Genomic DNA, 17,190 nt, shown 5'->3' with positions numbered 1-17,190 from the left:
TTTTGAGTATGTAATGTGTCATAATCAACAAGTCAATGTTGACACATTTTTATGTTATTTATGTATTTTTATTGATTGATTGATTGATTGATTGATTGACTGATTGATTGATTGATTGGAGGGTACTGGGGATTGAACCCAGGGGCACTTGGCCACTGAGCCACATCCCCAGCCCTATTTTGTATTTTATTTAGAGACAGGGTCTCACTGAGTTGCTTAGCACTGGCTTTTGCTGAAGCTGGCTTTGAACTGGCAATCCTCCTGCCTCAGCCTCCTGAGCCACTGGGATTACAGGCATGTGCCACGACACCTGGCTTATTTTTTTATAATTAAATATTTTAATGAGGTATGGTAATTGTACATGTTTCTGAAGTACAGTGTGGCATTTTAATACATATATACAATGTGTAATGATCAGATTGGGGTGACTGGCATATCTCTCACAGACATACGCTTTGTTGGTTTTGGGAACATTCAAAATCCCTGTTAGCTATTGATACATCATTACTGACGGAAGTCCATGGTTTTGGATAAGATTCACTCTTTGTGTTATGACTTCTCTGGACTTTGAAAAATGTAAATGGTGTGTGTTTTACAAATCACCCATGATCCACCTGTTCATCTTTCCCCTTCTCCCCGAAGCACTGGCAACCACTGGTCTTTTTACCGTTTCCATTGTTTGGACTTTTCCAGAATGTTCCAAGGGTTTCGAGCACTACACTGGAATCACCACATAGACTCTCACATAGATTGGCCTCTTTCATGTAGAAACATGTCCTTGAGCTGCCTCTGTGTGTTTTTATGGCTTGCTAGCTCACTTCTTTTTCTGCTGAATAATACTCCTTTGTATGGATATACCACAGTTTATCTCTTCAACTATTAAAGAATATCTTTCTGGCTTCCAAATTTTGGCAGTTCTGTTATACAAAATGCCAATCTACAAACATTCTGTTCTCAACACTGGTGTGTGGTTCTTTGTGTAGGCATCGCTTCAGCTCATTTGTGTAAACACCAAGAAGCATGATTGCCTGATTGTGTGGTAGGATTATATTTAGCTTTGTAGGAAACTGCCAAACCGTCTTTCAAAGCAGCTGCCCCATTTTGCATTCCCACCAGCAGTGAATAAGAATTCCCGTGGCTTCACATCATCACCAGCGTTTGATGTTGTCATTGTCTTGAATCTGAGCCTTTGTAATGAGCATGTAGTAGTATCTTATTTTTGTTTTAATTTGCAATTACCTAATGACACAGGACATGGAGCATCTTTTGATATGCTTATTTGGTATATGATGAAATATCTGTTCAGATCTTTTGCCTGTTTTTTAAAATTGGTCTGTTTCTTATTGCTAAGTTTTCAGAGTTCTTTGTATTTTTTTGAATCCCAGTCTTCATCCAATTTGTCTGTCATTTGCAAAGATTTTCTCTTAGCGTGTGGCTTGTCTTTCTATTCTTTTAACCCCTTTCCTTTTTAACATACCTGAGGACTCAGACATTTCAGTTAAATGGCCCATGTTTTCATATGGCCAAGAAGTATCTATTTGCATTTAGGGCTTGAGAGTTCATGAAACTTGAAGCCAAAGATACCTATGAAATATGTTCTCAACTATGTTTGTGGATACACACACACACACACACACACACACACACACACACACACACACAATACCACACATGCACAAACATGTATACACAGACAAGAATGAAAAGAAGTGCCCCGAAAGAGCAGCATGAAATGCATAGCTGAAAGAGTTACAGACTTTTATTCTCTTCTTTCTTCTACTAACTTGCATGTTCCAAATTTCCAATAAGCAGATCTTACTTGAATAAACAGTCTTATAAAATAAAAGGTAAACAAGCTGGGACAGAAGATTGACCTTGTAAAAGGGACCCAAATGGTTCAGTTGGAACTTGTGTAGGTTTCACTTTGGCCCCAAAGAAGATCTCTGGGACCAATATTTCAATGTAATATTGCTGATAGTACTTTTTTTTTTTTTTTAAAAAAAAACCTGCTTCCGAAATCACATGAATTTTTAGTATGGTCCAATTCAGGTGTCAAAAATGGCCTGATATTTTGCTAAGCTCAAAATTGGCTCCATATCTTATAAATACAATTCAAACCTCAAATGCAAGTCTCCTATGAGATTTTGAGTTTTCTAATAGCCACATTGAAACTTGTAAAAAAGAAACAGGTAAAGTTGATTTTAAGATCACGTGTTGTTTAATTCAATATATCCAAAATATTATCATTTCAACATATAAAAAGCATAAAGAACATTAATGAGACATTATGCATTCTTCCAATTGTGATATATATATATTAAATGTACAAGCACCTCTCAATTTGGATTGGCCATATTTTAATTGCTCAATCACCGAATGTGACTAGGGGCTACCAAATCAGACAGTGTAGCTCTATGTGATGGCTGAATGCACAAACAATATTTAGTAAATAGATACCTGGATGGCCACATCACCTGCAGCAGTACAGGTGAAATAGAAAACAACCCCTTTTAAAAAAAATTACACCAAAGCAAGAAATATATGTATATGGATGGGCTGGGGATATGGGGTTCAATCTCCAGTGCCACAAAAAAAAAAAAAAGGGAAAGAAAGAAAGGGCTTTTCTCCTTGTATCATACTGTCTTTGAGGGCCCTCTTGGATTTGCCATCCCTTCAAGTCTTGAACTGATGTAGTGAGTTTCTGGGGAGCCTGCCATGCACTAGCTGTCAGAGGCAGTGGCTTCTGGGCAGGCTGGAGAACCCCATCCTGCGTGTGTTCAGGCTCTGGGGATTCACCAGCACGGCAGCTGGACACCTGGCTAGTCTAGAAAACATGTGCCTCTGGCTTGTGCTTCTTGCCCAACACCGGGCTACAGGATGAATTGCTCTCCACCTTGTCCTGCATCAGAATCTCCCTCCTTGGGATGAGCAGTAGGGATCTAGGTGCAGCATGGTGCCAATGACTGTCTGTGCCTGAGGGCACAGCAGTGGGGACCGTCAGATATCTCTGAATAGTGGGCATTGGGCAGACTCGACCGTCCTGGAGATGGGGCTTTTGGAGGCTGAAGGAAAAGGATATTTCCCGGTGTGGCTCTGGGATTCACAGCACAGACCAGGATTTCAGCCCACCTGGATTCAGACTCTGGCTCCCCTCTGCAGGAGCTCTTCACCTTGGCCACATGACTTCAGGGTTAGTTCCTCACTTTCTCATCAACAAATGAACGTGGTAACAGTACCTACCTCATAGGAATATTGTGAGGATCAAGTGAGACTGAGTGTGTTCATTCTGGGAACCCTGGGGGCACAAGCTCAATAAATGTTAGTTGCTACTCTTTTTAAGTTCAGGAATGGTTGGTCAATGAACAAATCCCTTCAGAAAGACTCGTGTGTGTGTGTGTGTGTGTGTGTGTGTGTGTGTGTAAATAAATTCTAGCTGCTTCCCAGACTGTAATTCTTTAATGGCTCAGATGCTCCTATCTCCTGCACCATCAGCTTGGGGCTGAACCACCAGCAAGGATATCTCTTCACTTTCCCTCTCTCCTGTTCCCTTTGCAGGCTGTTTTGACTATGAATTAATTGTAGGTTGGGAGACTTGCAAGCCATAATCAAAGCCAATAAACTTCAAAAGGATGGGGAGGACCAGGGCCACCGGGGGAGTTCAGGGGGCTGAAGGGGGTTCTCCGTGGCAGTGGGGTGGGGTGGTGGGGGCTCTCTATGTTTCTTCAAAGAGGACACCAAGTGTTTCAGATTGTCACTTAAAAGCTCAGATGCAAAACTTTGGAAATCTGGGTGAGAGGCAACGGTCTCCAAAACAGATATTTTTATCTGTTGCCAGCAAGCATGAGCCCAATGGAACGCAGAGTTAGACTCAGAGTTTCTTGGCAAGGGTTAATAATCAATGTAGATCTCCTAACAAAGGAGATGCTGCCTTATTATACTGGGAAAGTTTTTTTTCTTAACTGTCAGTGAAGCAGTACTAATTATTACTCCAGTGTAAATGAGGTCATTTCCTATTAAGAGAACAAAATGCTCAGCCTCGCCTTGCCAATTCATACCAACTATTTTTCACACATACTCAGCTTTTTAGTTTTTTTTTTTAAATTTTGATAAAATCCATTCATTTGTATTAGAAAAGTGTAAACCATCGCAATAATAGTTGCCCATGATTACCCAGATGAGCTTTTGTAATGTGTGGGCTGTTTGAATACCATGTGTTAGCTATGGAACAATTAGGCAGCTGAATGGATCTTTAAAACAATCAGATACTTTTATCTCACTGAAAAAATACATTCCTTGGATGTGTACTGTTAAACCGTAAATTCCGGGGAACATTAAGCTCACGTCACGAGGAGAACTTTCGGATATATGTTGATCAAGGACAAAAAGACATCCAAATATCTTGTCTTCATGTTTTCATTTTTTATGCAAGCAAAAAGATTTAAGGAATATTGTAGCAAACAAAGGGTAATTGTTTTAGCCCAGATGTTGCTTTTGCACAACAAGCAGGTTACAATGTTCCCACAGAGCTGATGAGCCCAATCAGGGAAATGATTAAAAATTGATTTTGTCCCTGTAATTACAGTATGTAAACTACTTAGCTTGGATTGCAAAGGAAGTGATTTTCTAATTACGTATATACTCTGGTGTCTAATGATTGGTTTTTTGAAGTAATGAAGAGAGAGCACTAACGACTCCTTGGTGTTCTGTTGTTTAAGAAAGACCATCTTTAGAGTAAGCAGCAACAGACAAAGAGTTTAAATTGAATTTTCAACACTGTTAATGTGCACATGGATTTGTTTATTAAAGAGACAGGGACGTAATTTGATTGGCTCTGAGCAGCTTAGCTTTTTTTCATGCTAAAGCATGTAAAAATACATGCACCGGCTAAGCAAGCTGGTAGGAAGGAGCCCGCCACTCATCTTTTATCATCCCAGCTCTGGGATGATATCGCAGGGTCTCAGGTTTCTAGGAGCGTCTGATGTCTGTGTATCCTGAAAGCATTTAGATCGAACAGGTATCAAATAGCTTCTCCATCAAAGTTACCTTTGTTTTAAAATGAAAGAAGAGGCTTCCTTTGGAAGCATGTCTGGGCAGCCCGGCGTACTCCGTGTCATACACTTTGAGCTGCCTTGTAGGGGTGCTGGGCTCTGCATCAGGGTGGCAGTTGCCACCACCCACCGACATGCATGTGAATGCACACACAGGCACATGCATGTGTGTGTACCCAGCATGCACGCGCACACCCACACTTAAGGATGCTACAGCTTGTTGGAGTTTGCAGACCTGAACTCAGGGGGACAGTTGGGGACCCTGTGGAGTAGATCCGTGGGCTTAGGAAAGATCTGTCTAAGTTCCTAGAGTTCATCTCCTGCTTTGAGATACTTCATGGCTATTGTACACTAGCTTCTTGGGCATCTGCTCCAGCAGCAGTTAGGAGAGAGGGTGACCATTTCTCAAGGTTCATGATGTGTCCTGTGGGAGGAGGGTGGTGGCTCCATGATGAGCCTGGGTGCTATCTTCAGGCCTAGCTTGCACTCTGGGCTCTGTCCTCTCCTCTACCAGTGCTGTTTTAGTGACTCCAGACTTGATGTCTTACAGGGTAGGTTTTATGGTCATTGGGGCATGGGGAATCCAACAGCACAGGACATGACTGCCACTGAAGCACTGGTTTGTCACAGTTCCCAAGAAGAAGGGGCATGGGGCGGTGGGGGGGGGAGCCCTAGGGTGGGTCAGGAGGCAGAGGGAGAGGGGAAAAGTGGGCAAGGGCCTCTACCATGGATTAGCCAGGCAAGGCGAGGCAGGGCAGAGTTCATGGGCTTGGGAGTGACTGGTTGTAATGATTTCAGCAGCATCTGGGGTGAAGGAGCTGTCTCTAGACACTCAGTTTCTGACCTTGGATGTCTATGACACTTGCATAATGACTGCAAGTGTCAGAGCCTGGTGAGAGCCCCACAAAGTTGGTGGCTGGGGTCTGGACTTTGGCTAGGTTGTTTTACCTGTGGACATGGATGCAGCTCCCAGGGCTGGGGGAAGGGAGCATCATTTGCCATCTCTAGAAATAGGACACCCTGGGATAGGTGGGTCTGCAGGGCTCAGTAAGGCCTCAAGATGTCAAAATGTGAGAACCCCATGGGTCACATACCTGAGACCCAGGCAGGGGCTGGTTTGGGGGTTAGTGCCCCATGTCCCCAGGGTCCTGGGCCCGGATGAGCCCAGGATGGCTCTGGGTCTTGCTTGCTCTTGGCGTTCTGCTTCTGAGTCTTGCTGCTCATCCCCAGACTGCGGCTTCTCTCCCCTGCCACAGCTCCTCTCTCAGGAGTGGAGCCAGCTCCTTGCTCACCTGTATGGCTGCAGCTGTCTCCCCACTGGTGTCCCCCATCTCTATTCTCACGGCAGCAGAGTAATGTCTATACAATACAAAATCACACCATGCCATTCCCTTGCTCAAAACCACCAAAGCCTCAGGACAAAGACCAAATTTCTTTCCATGCCTACAGGGTGTGTATGGATCCTGACTGGTGCGTCTTCTCCTGTTGTCCCACACCCTAGCCACATGGAAGGTCTTGCTGCTCCTTGAATGCACCATCCTTCTGACCTCAGGGCCTTAGCATTCCCTGTTTGCTCTCCTTGTAAAGTGTTACCCAAGATTTCCCCAAACTCCCTTCCTTCTTCTATTCTGGTGTTTCATCAGATGACACTTCCTTAGAGAAATTTTCTCTATTGCCTTATCTATAATAGCTTCTGTCACTGTCATTTTCTTCATCTTTGCTTTCTCTGCCTCCCCAATATTTATTTTTGGTCTGGGGATTAAACCCAGGGGCACTTAACTACTGTGCCACATCCCCATTTTATTTTATTTTATTTGTTTCAAGACAGTCTTGCTAAATTGCTTAGGGCTTCACTAAGTTCCTGAGGCTGGCTTTGCACTGGCAATCCTCCTGCCTCAGCCTCCTGAGTTGCTGAGATTGCAGGCCTTCATCACCATGTCCAGATCATTTTTCTTTTTAAAGCTGATGATTTGCTGACATTGTATTTCACTTTTATTTGGATATTCTCTTTAAAACATCAGCTCTGCACAGGTATATATTTTGTCCATACAACATCGACGCCCACCTGATAATTGTAGAATGAGTGGATGCTTCTCTAAGGCCACTTTCCCAGGTATCTTTCCTCACTAGGAGCGCTCTCCTATTGGAATTTTTTTTTTTTTTGAGGGTATTGAACCCAGAAGCATTTTATCACTGAAATACATTCTCAGTACTTTGCAGTTTTTATTTTGAAACAAGTTCTCACTAAGTTGATGAGTTTGGCCTTGAACTTGTGATCCTCCTATCTCAGCCTTCTAAGTTGCTGGAATTACAGGCATGTGCCACTGCCCCGGCTTCCTGCTGGAATCTCCAAGGGCATTCAATGGTTGGGTCACTTGGGGCCGTGTTCATCTCTCAGAGTTTTCAAGAAAGAGAAAGTCCCTCAGTGCCTGGGTGCTGAACTTGAAATCTATCTTGAGCAGGTGCTGTTTTTTTGGCAGGGTCCTTGTTCCTAGTGGAACTTCAGAATATTGAGCTCTGGGCTGCTGGGAGGACTCAGAGCCTTGGGGGACAGTGCAGGTCCCCAGGTAGCAAGCACCGAGAAAGGGGCTCGTCTGTGCTTTGTGTCGGGGAAGAGCCTATGCCTCAGAAAGACTCACACGTGTCACCTTGGTGTGACCTGGCGGATTGGGTTGCTGGGCACCCACCTGTGTCTCCCCTCCGGAACCTGTCAGCTGCACCCTGCAGGGGGCTGAAGGCATCTGGCTGGCTCTTTCTCGGGACCTTTCTTTCCTGGCTCTTTTCTCAATAGAAAATGGTTTACCCGGTTCCCAGCTGCCCCTGCCTTCCCTGGATCTGCAGTGAACAGAGAGGGCTCTGACTGCTGGGCCTCCCAGCGGCCTCTGGGAAGTGTGACCCTCTCTCTCTCTCTCTAGGAGCATAGCCTGCCCCTAGTGGGGGAGGGGGACAGGGCTGGGGGAGGGGGAGGTGAACCGGCCCTTGCTTCATCCCTCCTCCATGCTTCATCTGCACCTTCCTTTCCTCTTCCGTCCCCTCTCCCTTCTTCCTGCCATCCTCCTATCTCCGCTTCCCTTTTTCCTCCCCTCCCTCCCCGTCCCCCCAACATTCCTGGGCTCTGGGCCTCTGTCAGAGGCGAGGGACTGGGAGGTGAATCCAACACACGCTGGGCCACCTCAGCTTGGTGCCCAGCATGGAACCTAGTGCCTGGTGTGTCCTTAGGGTCACTTGCTGTTGGTCCTGTGTCCTTCAGGTTGCCGTGGCGTAGAGCAAGAAGCAGGTGTGACATGGCAGGAGGAGGCAGCCTGCTGGCCCAGGAGGCTCTTGGTGTTAAGGGCGGGGCTTATTTCAGAGGGCTCAGGTGAGGGTTAACTTGGAAATCACCTTCTCCCTCAGCACCGTTGAGGCCCAGTCTAGGAGGCAGGGCTCTTGTCCTGTGAGAGTTTCTCTGCTCGGAGCTTCCAGATTGGCTGGGTCTAGGAGAACTGGGGAGGGCAGTGCTGACCTCTGTCCCCCATCAGAGGCCCACTCGGCCTCCCCTCTCCTGTGCCGGAGGGGCCAGCGCAGGGCCACCTGTGACTCTGCATTCTTCAGGATGTTTGCTGACCAGGGCTGGGCTTAGGGGTGGCACAGCTTTGCCTGCAGAATTTCCAGGGATGGGGGTGTAAGCTGCCCTGTGGTCACTGAGTGCTAGGGTGGGACAGAGCTGTCAGGCTACCTTTTGTTGGTGTCACCCATATTTTCCTGCCCTCCCCATTAGGCCTTCAAAGTCTCTCTCTCTCTCTCACTCTGTTTCTCTCTTGGTCTCCATTCCTCCCCTCCCCTTCCCTTCCTCAGAGGGACCTGGGAGTGCTTCCGTCTGTATGAGGGCCCCATCCCCCCTCCTGCTAGCATCCTGGGCTCCTCGCTTTCCCTCACCAGGATCCACCCAGGATGGGGGGATGCAGGACCCTTCCTCCCCTCTCCTCCTTCTCTCATGCTCTTCTCAAAGTCTCATTGCCCTGCTGGGTCTCCTCCGGGACCCCACTACCTCCCAGGTCATGCTCCCTTGCCCCAGCCCTCCCCTCACCAGGGCTAAGCCGCCTCTGCCACCCTCTGCTCCTGGTGACACACCTTTGACCTGCTCTCCTGGCAATCTGTGCCTTCGGCCAGGCTCTTTGCACCATGAGGAGCTTCCACACCCAGTGGCAGACTTGCTTGACCTCTACCCTTCCACAGGGCCTGGCTCACACTAAAGGCTCACAGGAGTCTATAGTCCTGGAATGAATGGATACCCCGAACTCATTCACACTGGGGGTGTCTGTGGCTGAGGGTGGCTGTGTGTGTGCCTCACCCGTGTTTTGAAAGAGAAATGGGCTGTCACTTTACAGCAAGTGGATTTAAGACATTGAAACACCCTCAAGGCTGGTGTCCTGCTTCACCCCTGGATGCATGCTAGACTTCCTGCTGCCTTTGTAATCTGCCTCCTGTCACTCCTCCTCTGATCTGGTGGGTGCCGTACCAAACTGGGCTTGTGGGCAGTGGCTCCTGGGTGGTCCTGCTCTCCTGAGTACCTTCAGCGTGGTGTCCTCCGGGAGGCAGGTTATGCCCCTGACAGTGTTCCTCTAAACATGAGTTACTCACTTGCACCAAAAGAGCCATTTTTTTTTTCCACTGAGGAAGACAGAATTATTGTGCTGGTACATTTTCTCTGCCCACCCGAATCCAGAGAGCATCCATGGTAGGTTTTGTCACCTTTTCCAGACCTACCACGACTCTAATGACATCAGACACCAGGAGTCCCTACTATTTAGATGGGCTCAATAGACACAGGTGGAAGTAACTCAACTTCCTTTCCCAAGATTCCAGTGTAGCCTCTACTGTGGGAGCGTGTGGCACTACCTGTGTGACTGTGTGGCACTACCTGTGCTAGTGTGTGGCACTACCTGTGCGAGTGTGTGGCACTACCTGTGTGAGAGTGAGGCACTACCTGTGTGAGTGTGTGGCACTACCTGTGTGAGTGTGTGGCACTACCTGTGCGAGTGTGTGGCACTACCTGTGTGAGTGTGGGCACTACCTCGCCTACACAGTCAGGTCAGCAGGCTTTGGAGAAACCCCCTATCATCCAGAGGAGCACAGCCTGGACCAAAGCCACCAGGCTGGTGCTGGGCCTTTCTTGATTCAGGACACACAACCTGAAGGGTTTGCTCCCCTCACTGCCCGGTGGAGATTATGGGAGACAGCGAGGCTCTGAGGTGCAGAGGACAAATCAGTGTGGGACGTCCCTCCATGAAGTGGCTTTCCCTGTGTTCTCCTGTCATCAGAATTTACAAAACTTCTACATGAACAGTCCCTAGAGAATCATGCTAGAATTTTGCAAGTCATGATCCTGGATATAAAATCTCAGTCTGTTGCCCCCCCCTTCCTCCCCCCTCCCTGAACAGAAAGTACCATGAGCAAAGCAGATAAGTCTTTCCAGAGCCCACTGGGGGCTGGGGACCTGTTCTGCTCAAAACTGAGTCATAACCTCAGAAAATGTAGCAGTGAGCATTTGCTTCTCACTCTTAGGGTTTAATGTTGAATGATACAGAAAAAGGGTGGATGCAAAAGAAAACCTGACCTGGGGAGGACAGAGAGAGAGAGAGAGAGAGAGAGAGAGAGAGAGAGAGAGAGAGAGAGAGAGAGAGAGAGAGAGAAGAGCGACACCAGACTTGTAATTTTGTTCCTGTTGTAGATGGAGATGTAAACTTTTCTTTATGCCTCAAGGTGGGCAGGTAGAAATCTGTTTGTAAACAGTGGCGTCCTGTGGCACTTTCAGATAACACTTTTCACATGTAGTCAGCAGACACCTTTTTGGCTGCCAGAAATCAGTCTGACAGTTGGATGGAGCATGGCAAGTGGGGTTTTCATTTTTAACTTCTTGGGCTGAGGCTGCTACTGTGGGTCCTCCAAAAGCATCTTCTGGTGTCCCATTTGCAGAACAGCATTCCTGAATCTATAGCGGAGTTCTGGCTTTTCTGATCTGAATGTATAACTTCAGTTTGGCAAAACACCATCTATCAGGGGAGGACTTTTGCTTGCCCTATAATGTCTCTTCTGTAAGATGGCAAAACAAATTAGATTCTGGATTACTCTGGACAAGGGGGTGCTGGAAATCACCGGTTGAGGGTTTGACCTGACTCTCCGAGCTGATGACTCCTGAAGCCACAGTGGAGAGCGCACCAGCTTTCCCGCTATGCCTTATCTCACCCGCACATGCCCCGGTAGATGAGATCATCTACGTGGGACTGATTTCATTTATAACACAGAGCAAAAAGTAGAAAATCTAACTGGCTGCTGCTTTCCCGATCTTGGTTCAGGAGAGAGGGCTTTAATGCCAAACACAACATCCCAGAGCTTCGGTTCATTGCAGATTCCCGTTTGGGATCCATTGAGTATTTCCCTGGCCACTGAATGGGTTCCGCCAACTGAAATTTGGGTGGAATTTTGGTCTACTGTAGGGGGCTCCATAAATCAGGGAGAAAACAAGGAACCTTGAGTATTTGCATGCTCCTTACTCTCAGAATCCCAAGGGAGAGAAGGAGCCAGGGAACCAGGCCTTATTTGCTCTTATTTCTTCTGTCCCCTCTAGAGAAGAGATGGTTAGAAGCCTTGCACCCTACCCCCCCCCTGCCTTTTTTTTTTTTTCAAGTGGTGATTTCCCACCTAAAAGGAGCTAAGTAAATCTGGCTCACTGCAGCCAAGGTCACAGAGTTCCCATTTTGTAAATTGCTCAAGGAATTGGGGCGGGGGGGGGGGTGCTACTTAATATTTTCAGGGTCTCAAGTAACCCAGCCAATCGTTACCTTGAACGAATGCTTGTCGAAGCCTATGTGTTTGACATTTGAAGTTTCTAACAGGTCTTATTTTTGCAGTTCCTGACCACCACGGCTTTAAGAATATCCTTGACCCAGGAGGGAGCCTCATTGCTTTAAGACTTGCCGGGTAAGGATCATCGCTTTGTAGCTTGTTGAAACTTGTGTCTGTCTGTGCGTCTGTGGGGGGAGTCCAGGCTGTCTTCTTTGGGTTTGTGCTGAGTAAAGAGTCTTCCTAGGTTCTCCCTTTTACTCTGAGGGTGGGGGGGGGGGGCTGCAGAGAAACTTCCAGACTCCAAGGTCTCCGGGAGGGCGAAGGGGTTCCAGGTCTGCTGGGTGGGGTGTAACACGCAGCACGAAGACGTGCTCCTGAGGCTCAGAAAGGGGCAAAGTCCTCCAAGGGCGACTTCTTTCTCTCTGGAGTGACACCCTGAGTCCCTGCTCGTTCACCAGCTGGTAACCTGGAGTCAGAGCTGGTGACCTGGTGAGGCTGCTGTAAGCCAGGTGACCCCACGTGAGCACCACCTGGGTGCCATCCTGTCCCCAACGCTCACCCTGTGATTTGGTGGGCTGGCCCAGTCTGGGAGGAAACCTTGTTGCACCTCCGTGTTTATCTCAATCAGACGCAAGATCACACTCAGCGATGGAGCAGATTCCCGCCATAGAGGCCAGTAACAGCTTAAAATCAAATGTGGCAGGAGGGGCGGTGCATGGACTCAATGCCTTCCGTGACCCCCTGTGAGGCTGCCCCTGATATCTCTGTAAACTCACCCTCAGATCTAATTAGTGGAGCCCACCTTCTCCTGACCATGCATCTCTGAGGTCACTCCATAAACCAGGGAAATTGATAGTGGAATTATGCACTCAGAAATTAATTTTATATTGTACCGAATATATATTTTTTTTATTGTGACTTTATCTTGTTGGAAAAGTGCTTACTTCTGATTTTGTGGATATTACTGACCGAGGATTACTTTTATTTTGGTTTTTACACAACAGTTATATTAGAAATTTGCTGTTTTATTCTTACCTTCTTAGTAAAAATCCTTTTATCACACAATGGGTAATTTATATCCATTACCAGGCCTTTCAATCCTTTTCAGTGGGGCTGTCAGTGCCGTTGGCACAGTAATGATTAATGTGATCTAATAATAGTGTGCCATTATATTACCTTAGTAAAACATGTACCAACATCCTATTCGGATCTACCAAATTCATAGCTTCCTATAATATTTTTGTTGAAAGACAGGATTACTATTTTTCAAAGCTGATTTTTTCCCCTTTAACATATTTAATGAAATTCACAATTCTTTGCCTTAGTAATCCCAGGCATGTGATTGGGCTTGATGGGTGAATTCTACATTTGTAGGCACCATTGTGATTTGTCAAACAGAAGACCTGACAGTCCCAGTGATCTGCCATGGAGATTATTTTGTTTTTGTTGGTCCAGGGTTATTTTGCCTTGAATTAAAAAAAAAAAAAAAAAAAAAGCTGAATTTCCAGGCCCTTCAGACTTATAATAAAGAAGGTGCATCTTAGATCAAAAGGCAGAAGAGGAAGTCATTTGGCTCCAAGTTGCTTTTCTTTCCTCAATCTGTTTTGTCCTTTTTTCGGTCACCTGCCTCAGTTTGGTGGCACACTGGTGGGGTGGCAGAGACGGGGAAGCAGTGTCTTACCACTTTCTCAGCAATTTCTCCATCCATAGCTTTGGGCTAGCCTGTCCGGGTCTGACACGGGCTTCTCCATCAGCATTGGCTCTATTGACATTTGGGGCTGGATAATTCTTTGGTGTGGGAAGCTGTCACGTGTATGGTAGGAGATTTAGCAGCATCCCTGGCCTTTACCCATGAGAGGCCAGGGGCACACCCCTTTCCGCCCACTGTGACACCCTGTGCATCTCCAGGAATCCCCAAGTATCCCCTGCGGAGGGGACCCAATCAGCCCTTTTGAGAGAACCGTTGGTCTAAGGTGACACAGGCACAGCAGGCACGTTGGGGCATTTGGGGTCTTCCCGTCACAGCTGCTGAGTTTCATGGTGCTTCTTGAACATCTTTGGGAGAGAGGGCGGGCGGATGACCGCACACACTGTTTCCTTTTCTTGGCTGAAACACGGTCCTCTTCTTTCTCCCTCCTCTTCTGCCACAGAGCCTGGCCCGAGTGAGGTCCTGGATCTTCGCTTCTTCCACTTAAATCCCATTATAGTCACGCTCATGATTGATAACATTCCACCTTTTCAAAGGGCTTTAAAATCTGTGTCAACCAAGGATGACATTATTGTAGAGCAGGAGAGATGTATTCAAACCATTACACACTCCAGTCAAAGTGGGGAGGTTTGTCCTTCTGGGGGGGGGGCGGGCGGTGCTTTGTGATGTGGCTTTAGCCAGAGCCTCGGCCCCAAACAGCCCCAGAAACCTTCAGCAAGAAATAAATGGGAAGAAACAGGTTTTGCTCTTGATACCACTCAGCTCTGACAGTGGCTTGGATATTTGGGCTTCTTAGGGCTAGAGTGTTGGCAGCAGGGCAGGGAAGAGGGGGAGGAAGGTGTTGAGCATGGCAGAGAGAAAGAGAAAAAGAGAGAGAGGAAGAGAGAGAGAGAAAAAGAGAGAGAGAGAGAGAGAGAGAGAGAGAGAGAGAGAGAGAGAGAGAGAGAGATCCTTGTTTTTGATTCAGAACAAAAATTACTGTTGCAACATTGGCTCGAAATATGCAATCAACTGAAATCAGGAAAAGTATTTGAATACAAAATTTATATTGAAATACTTGAATCTTGATATGTGTGCACCCACATACATGTATATATTTAAATCAAGGATAGAGAAGATGAGAAATAAAGCTTTTGTCATAAAAATATTGCCTGCAGTATTTACCCTCAGATGATTCCGCCACATTGGAATACATTTTTGAACCCATTAACATTTTCCATATGAGACACTCTTGTTTGTTTTTACAACTGATCTTTGATGATAACAACAAATGAGCAAATGGATTTAATTTACCTTTGTGTGAGGAAGATTCCAAATGTGTTGTGATGTGTATTGCAGGAAAGCTTTCTGGTGACCTCCTCCTTCTTTGCCTATTTCTGGTCTGTTTGTCCTACTGCAGTGGTGTGCCTGATGAGGACTGGGACCTTTTATGTTCAGTGTTAACCTCCCTAGTTCCTGGAATGGTGCCTAAAACACAGTAGGTTATAATCGGTAGATGGAAGGATGGGTGAGTGGTTGGGTAGATGGATGGGTATATGGATGATTGGTGGATGGATAATTAGTGGATGGATGGATGGGTAGGTGGAGAGATGAAGGAATGGCCCGATGGGTGGGAGATAGGATTCTATCTCCAGCTCTAATATAAACCTTACAATAGTGGGCCCAGTTGGCCAAAGAAAATACCTATTTTGCCATCTCTTCACCCCATGGCCTCCCAATTTTTTTTTTTTAATTTCAAAATGGCCAGTTATAGAAAGGCATTCTCATTATCTCTTCTTTGCAATCTAGTTTTTTTTTAATAGAAGAGAAAAACATGTCTCAGATCATGCTAGGCAATCTCTGTGAGCTGAAAACCACTTTGTTGTAAAAATATGTTTAAAAGTCTCATAGGGCATACATATGGATGACCTGGACTGAAGACATGGAGACAAAGCAGGAGAAGGTGACCGCTCTCAAAGTAGAGCATGGATGAGGAATTCATGAGTCTCAGAAAACTGGCCCTCCCATCTTGTCCGTGTGACCAAATGACCATCTCCTGGGCAAAACTGTAGCATACAGTATATTTCATGTATTTTAGAGGCTCTAGTGTATCCTCTTCAGACTCATCACGCTTGATATTTTTGAAAAAAAAAAAAGATGGATGAATGTATAGACTTGACCATCTTTAAGAGATTAACTGAGACTCTGGGGAGTAGGGTCCCCAATCCCCAGGCATGGTGTATACAATGTACCCATCTACTAGGAAACAGCTCATGTGATGAGAATAGTCCTGGTCACCCCATCCTCGACTGTCAAATTATGGAGCAATGGACATCATGGCAGTACCAGTGAGAATATAATGAAGAAGAAAGAGAGATCAATTAGTTGCCATTCCAGGCCTGGAAACCTGTAAAAAACATGCGTGCTCTGGACCCAGTTTTCCCAGGTTGGAATGCTGACATAGGACCCACTTACTACACGAGCATGTCACTGGACTTACACCTCCATTTTCTCATCTGTAAATTGGGAATAACAGCAATGGCAGTGCAATAGATCACACTCTGTGATACACTCAACAGTGGCGCTAAGTAGGCATTTAATAAATGTGAGTGGCTGTTATTATTTTCATTTTTTTTCTATTCAGTAATTTTTTTGGTTCTTTTCTCCCTCTCGACTCAAAATTAATGAAAGTATAGATCATTTTCAGGTAATTAACTTTTTCTCCTCTGGCTCATACCAGGGCTAGGAACCCCCAGACATTGCCAGGCATGTGGTCTCCCCAGCACCCTCTGGGGACCTTGGTTAGCGAGTTCAGAGGGTGTCAGAAGGGCTGGTGAGTTTCTTAAGCCAGTTTCTCAGTCCCGTTTCCTCTGTGAAGGCGTGCTGTTGACACACCACTGGGGGTTTGGGATTTACGTGGTGGGTGGGGAGTGCATTTCTGGGATGGAAGCCACGTGGTCACCGTGGGTGGGAACTGCCTGCTCTTGACAGGGAGGGGACACCCATGGTTTCGCTCTTCCATCCCCTTGCAAGTGAGTGTGCTCCACATCACGGCCCAGTTTTATATTTTTAGATTCCACTGAAATTTAATGTTTTGCTTTTGGTTTATTATGTATGCAAGTATCTTGCTGATAAATTACATGTGTAATTGTACCATCGTAACCACTGCTAGTCAGCGACAACATATAATTAAACTCACCCTTGTAGTCATTGAACTTTTCTGTCCCTGACAAGATCATTGACCACTCCAAGGAGGGTGCACCTCCATACAGGAGCCATGTAAGTGCCTGAGTGGCCTAATTGCCCCTGACCCCTGGCTCCCAGGGCGCCCCCCCCCGTGCACCCCAGCATGGGCCCATCATCAGGCACAGGCAGTCTTCCTTTGCATGGGGGTGTGAGGATGCAAAGGTTGGATTGCAAGGCTCAGGGATGTCTCTCTCTTTATATTTGTGTCTATGCCCAGATGATTATTGGCTCCAGGATGGGTGCTTGGCAAGGCTTGAAAGAGTACGTCTTAGAAATATCTTTATGTGCCTTGGAGCACTCTTTGCACGTGTAATCCTGATACCCTTCCACTCATTCTTCCTCTTTTTGAGGTGTACACTGTGCTGTCTTTATGCCTCCCAGGCC

At 46.4% G+C, this 17,190-nt stretch overlaps 1 protein-coding gene across 16 annotated transcripts in view; it reads left to right on the top strand.

Annotated features, from left to right (window-relative positions):
• Positions 1-17,190, top strand: part of Znf536 (zinc finger protein 536) — a 431,882-nt gene that overhangs the window by 43,535 nt on the left and 371,157 nt on the right. For 14 of the 16 annotated variants that reach the window (XM_078032215.1, XM_078032220.1, XM_078032227.1 and 11 more), the window contains one exon: positions 11,939-12,008. The exons of the other annotated variants lie outside the window; for them this stretch is intronic. The gene's annotated coding sequence lies outside the window, so the exon portion shown is untranslated. The remainder of the gene's footprint in view (positions 1-11,938; positions 12,009-17,190) is intronic. 16 annotated transcript variants of the gene reach the window in all.

Source organism: Ictidomys tridecemlineatus, chromosome 15 (genome assembly GCF_052094955.1).
Source record: "Ictidomys tridecemlineatus isolate mIctTri1 chromosome 15, mIctTri1.hap1, whole genome shotgun sequence".
In the NCBI taxonomy this organism is placed as follows: Eukaryota; Metazoa; Chordata; class Mammalia; order Rodentia; family Sciuridae; genus Ictidomys; species Ictidomys tridecemlineatus.
Note: the sequence above shows the minus strand (reverse complement) of the source record. Positions and strands in the feature narration are given on the sequence as shown.